This window comes from Harmonia axyridis, chromosome 2 (assembly GCF_914767665.1).
Source record: "Harmonia axyridis chromosome 2, icHarAxyr1.1, whole genome shotgun sequence".
NCBI lineage: Eukaryota > Metazoa > Arthropoda > Insecta > Coleoptera > Coccinellidae > Harmonia > Harmonia axyridis.
In genome coordinates, this window is record NC_059502.1 from 64199149 (window position 1) to 64205304 (window position 6156).

The following is a 6156-nucleotide window of genomic DNA, read 5'->3' on the forward strand; positions in this document are numbered from 1 at the left end:
ACCCTGTTTCTATACGTTTCGAATAAGCAGTGTTAAAATGAAGTTTTTATGTTGCTGCATATAATTCTACACCACACGCAGTTTTTCCGTTTCGATCAGTTATACCTACATATCATTGTGCGGATAAAAGCAATTATTATTTTGATTTAAGAATATTCATAATTTTTATTATGAATTACATCGAGTGCATCCAACATAACTATGTTAGAGGAGAACTGCACATTTACCGTAAATCAATTCTAAAATGAAGGAAACATAATGAGGAAGTATTTTCTTGAACACGATAACGACTCACCACTTCATTGCATTTTGGTAGGAAGTGCGCTATGCCTTCTTTAATCGAGGTACTTGAGTCTGCGGCAATTAAATTCAAATAACGTATTCGAATAATTCAGTGGCAATAAATTTATGTATCTGAAATTGACTCGTCCTAATTTGGTTGTAAAAATTTGGGATGAGGAGTTTTCAAAATTATACCGAAAAATTCTGATATTTGTGGAAATTAGACAATGATTTCAGTTTTGATGATAGCCCGTAATGAAATGATTAATTTTCTTTAATCGCGAGAAGATCAAACTTGATAAGGAAGAACTTATCATGACGTTTTTTCAAAATAACAATAAGGATTACCTAACGTTTTTCTTGTATCTGGAACAGACAGCTCAGGAAAAACTGGACTTCAATAATTATTCTCATCGCATTCCCAGCAAGCACAAAAACATAAAAGTAAAAGATTTCGAGACATTGAACAATTAAATAAACAGAATGTGACATGAGTGGTTGGCTATAGCCTAGTGTCTAATGCAGGTCATCCAAGCCTTTCAGATAAGTAGCTTGTTGTGTATCCTAAGACTGTCCGTTTCGGAGATACATGAAAATTTTCCTCAATTTCTGTTATCCATTACTTGAAAATTGGCAGTCCGATTTTGTTTGAATTTTGTGAGTTTGTTCACTTCATACAACCCTTCAATACGATTCATGTAATGTGTAATGTAAGCTCAAAAATGTGATGTATGTTTGTGTATTTGCCTTACAGCAAAAATAAGTACATATTAAGAATTAATTTTTGAGAATATTCAAACCTATTCATTTCAATTTATGACATAGTATTACAAGAGGAATATAAAAATAAATTTTGGAAATGTCCCAAAATTTCTACGTATTTCTCAGCTTAGAGATTGTTCAATATTCTCCTAATCATATCGTAATATGCGTAATAAAGCTTGGCTTGAGCTTGACTGGATTTCAAGTCAAGCTCAAGTCAAATAGTAGTTTTTCAATCTCAAGTCAAGTATTTATTTATCAAGTTGTTGAATCATATCAAAAGCTACTTGATTTTCAGCAGTTTTATTGTGTAGTGTCACATCAATAAAAAAATATGAAATTAGAAGGAAATTTGCAAAAAAGCCTTTCATTTATCAAACTTATTGTATAAAAGAACCAAAAATATCAACTCTTTCGAAATAGAAACATAAATTAAATCACCATATAGCATAACAAAATGAAAAATAATTAAAAAATAATGTTTCTTGATATTGAGAAACCTCCAGGCTTCGTTTGATTTCATGATTTTCAATCCAGGATCTGAGACACATGAGGCATCTTATATATGTGTCGCCTAACCTATTGCGGGTTTTTGTAACTGTAAGAGCAACTCTGGAAAATTGTCTTTCAACAAGAGCTGAAGATGCTGGCGTTGATAAAAAATCCTTGTCCATTTTGTCCAAGTTTGGAAAGATATTTCTGAAACTACCAAAATCTACCAATATATTTCATAGAAATGTGAGAAAACTACTAATAAATTCACACTGGCGAATGCTTCAGTCTCTCGGCGCTCGAGAAATCCCCTTATTAAGTCTAAGCGCGCACGAGATTGCAGAAATATATTCCGTGCGACGCGTGCATATCAAGCTCGAGTAATATCAAGTAGCTTGATATTAAGTCAAGCAATAAATATCTAAAATCGAGTCAAGCTCAAGTATGTAACTTTTCACGAGCTTGATTTTCATATCACATATTTCATGAATTGAAATGAATATGTTTGAATTTTCTCAAAGATTTAATTTTCAATACTTATTTTTACTGTGAAGCAAATAGACTCAGTTTACAATTTCGAGATGGTTACGTCATTTTGTTTTGATTTTAATTCGTATTTTCAAAAGAATCCACAGTTTGATCATGCATACTTCTTATCAATATTTTACGCGGCGTATTAAAACACTCAGTAGATGTTTGGGGGTTTTAGAATGAAGAAAAATTGAACAGAAAGCTATAAAATTGCAAATCTTACCCGAAACATCAAATATTATCATCACTAAAGAAATAACAACAGGACCGTATTTTAAGAAAGTGATATAAATCATTAATTCTTTCGTTCGCTACTCTTTTAAAAATAGTGTGCCATCCAAAGAAAAAATTGAATTTTTTACAGTGAATTATGTGAGTGTTCATGGCAATTCTTCTAAAACGTGTGAAAAATATAAATTTCGAAGTCTAAAGGAAAAAACTCAATAATCCGAGTACTGCTCTGGAAATATTAAAATTCCATGAAAAGTTTTGAAGGGTTGTATGAAGTGAACAATCCCACAAAATTTTGCCATACTCAGTTTTTTACTAAAAAAATTCAACTGCGTCCAAACCATTCGAAATATTTTGATTTCTCATGGAATATCAAGACTTTTCAGGTAAATCTCAAAATTATGAATGTTCAATAAATAATTAGAATTCTTTATTCTTGCGATGATAATAATGTTGCATCTTCTCCTAATAACTCAGTAAAATACAACAATACTTCGTTAGAAATAATTTACAACATTTCCCAACATTTACATAGCTATAGAAATACTTTTGAATCAATATATGGTTGGCATGAAATCGTAGGGGAAAACAAATCAGATCAATGAATCAAGAATTAATTCAAACAAGAGACAGATATGTATGAAATAATCATAAAATTTTCAAATTGCTGTTTCTTTAAAGAATTACCCAGTAAAATAATAATGTTAGAGTCTCTGCACAATAATGTTATAGAGAGAATTTTTGCTTTACCATTATTCAATTTTGAATTTGAGTTGCCATCAGTAAAAACAAGAAGAATCGCAATTATAATATTTTCCCAGGGGCGCATCTTGAGCTCTGGTTTGGAAAACTAACCAAATCACAATTTTTTTTTACTTTTTGAAGATTTAAAATAGTTCAAGATATGTACCTGAAACTACTACGGACTGAAATCTATAATCTTTGGACTGGTTAAAACTACCGAGGATAATAACAGTGATGAAAATGGATCAGTAATTGATTGAATCTCATCAGATTGATTCTTGTGAAGAATATTGCAATCAAATGATATTATGGACTTTCATGTAGGTATTTTTAGCGAATCTATCGATATCCCGTTGTTTAAACCTTGTTGCGGTAACCGTTCGATCTGAAATTACTTCTTTCAAAGTTTAAAGCACGGAATTCGCTCGCGTATCATCTTCCACTTCCATTCAGTTCCTCTTGGACTTGACATTGTTCATTGCAATTCGGTGTCTGCATCACTGTCTTTGCATTGGAGTAGTGTGTAGTATACAGACTGCAGTTCGTAATACGGCTTTTAGTTAACAGAAGTACCTACCTAACGTTTTTTTATAATATTGGAAACTGGATAAATCAATTAATCTGTACAACAATTGTGAAGTTGGTGCCAAAATATGCGAGAAATTCTCGTTTTCCGTATTCTTGATTTTTTTTTAATTGGTTTAATAATGGTGAGTACCCAAATTGTTTTCATTCATCTTATTTTTTCTGAATATCATTGAGTGAATGGTGTCAAAATACTTGAAAAATATTGCTTTTGCAATTTATAATCTCGTATCATTAGCTATTGAATATTCTTGTTAACAAGAAAATATCAACTGATGTCTATCGAAATATTCATTTGGCAGAATAAGAGAGAAATATAAAACAATAAGAGAAAATGAAATCTTAGCGGAAAACTTCAGCTTGCCAAGTTTTTCATGTATTTCGAAAATTAAGTGAGATATCAAGTCAAGCCGTGAATCTCTATACAGGGTGTCCCAACGAAAATTTGACCCCCACTAGAAATCATAAACAAGGAATTTTCGAAGATTCAAAGAAAAACCAAGTCAATTTTTGTTTTGAGGGGGACGTATTTCCATCATTAGTTTAATCCGAAAAAACCACCCCCATGAGATGGTTTCAACCCTCAACATTTTTTGAATAGGGAAAAGATATCGAGTGTTAGTTAGTTTGAAAGTTATTTATGTTCTATACATAACTCAGTTGAAATTTTCAAAATCGGTTAATATTCATGAAATATTGAACTTATCGTAAAAAAGTTATGTTGAACAGACAGTTGAAGCGCCCAAACTTCATAGTTTTGAAGATTCAAAAAAAAAATTTCAAGTTCTGTATTAAGGAGAAAGAATTCCAATGTTCCGAAAAACCACCTGAGGGTGGCAACTACCCCCAACATTTTTTGAATAGGGAGGAGATGTTGGGGTAGTCCTTCTTCCACATCTTGACTTTACATTCAAGGATTATTTCGTTGTCTGTTTCTGAATTCATTTCATTTTGTTAATTTTTTTAAATCAGTCGAATAGACATTACTTCTATCAATTAAACACGTGAATGATGAAGACACAGATTGATGTTTGAGAAATCTGTTACTCAATCGGAAATTTTGAAGCCAGATGTTTGTATTGCTTTGAAACTTTTTTCGAATAGCATAATTGCATATTTTTTATGACCGAGTAATCACATCATCCGTCGGCAACTTCGTCTGCTTCAGGAAATATATTTTTAGGACGTGTTCAACTACTGAACTGCTACCTAATTGGTGGTGGTAATGGTTAGGTATGGAACGTAGCTCTAAATGCCAATAGTATAGTTTGGGATCAATGAAGAACACAGATAAACTTCACAAGGCATAAATTCGAATTTTTTAGTTACCTTTGAGAAGCAACCCCCAAGAAATTCTTTCTATCAGGGGAAAAAGATCTATTCAAATATAGAAAAATATACAGGGTGTTCCATTAGAAAAAATGAAGTAGCTATCAATATGTTGCCCACTCTGTATATATTTCGTTTTGTGAAATCATTTTAAAAAACACTAGTCGATTTCGTGAAACTTTTGTAAAAAACATTTTTTTGTACATTTTCTAGTAACAAAGTGAAAGGGGGGGTCAAATTATGGTGAAAAACCTGGTACATATTTTTGACTTACCCTGTATGTGCATATGTGTGAAAATCTTGAAACTTTTTATTCTCGTTCTCCCCATCAGGAATTGTAATTATTTATTATTATACTACTTGAATCTTGCTCGATATTTCTATTTCTGTTCATCTACTAAGTTTTATGTGACTAAACTCATATTAGCGGAAGCTCAAGCTTTATTTCCGTTTAACGCTGATTTGACAACGATGTCGTCATCAATAACTAAAAAAGTACTAGTAACTTTCAGTTTCTGAGAGAAACCATTATCGGCTAGAAACATCGACAATTGGACAAAGGTCATTTCTCTAGGGTAAGTGCGAAAATCCTAAAACATCGACATCTCATCAGACAATTTGACTAACGATTCTCAAATTCTTAGTCGTCACTTCATTGAAAATAAGATTTGGGTCGGATTTATAATTCCTATGTGGGTTCATAGAGACTAATAAAATAATCGTTGAAGCCGCTATCACATATGCAAATAACTTTCATATAAACTACGCAAATATTTAGTGCATATCACTGAAATGACTTATACCGCATATTTATTCTTCGTGACCGTTATATAGTATTCTTGTAGCCATTCAGCTCAACTAACTGGGATTTGTTTTGTTCTACCTTATTGAGAACTACAATAACCAGAATGCAATTCAAACAGGATATTAACTTTTCTCATCAAATTATTTGTTAACCTGCATATATTTTTTGTGCTTCCAAGTATAGGCTCGGAAGCACATAGCTTCCTCAATAGGAAGCTTTGTAATCACTTCTCTTATTCCATATATAATTTTTGTGTTTTGTTTTTTGAAATCTCCTCTCCAGAACATTTCATCATGATATCTAGGTATACATTTCAGTAATTTTGAGTCTATTTCAAAAGTTTCCATTTTTTTTTACTAATCTCTCAAATATAAGAAATCTAAATGTTTATTCAC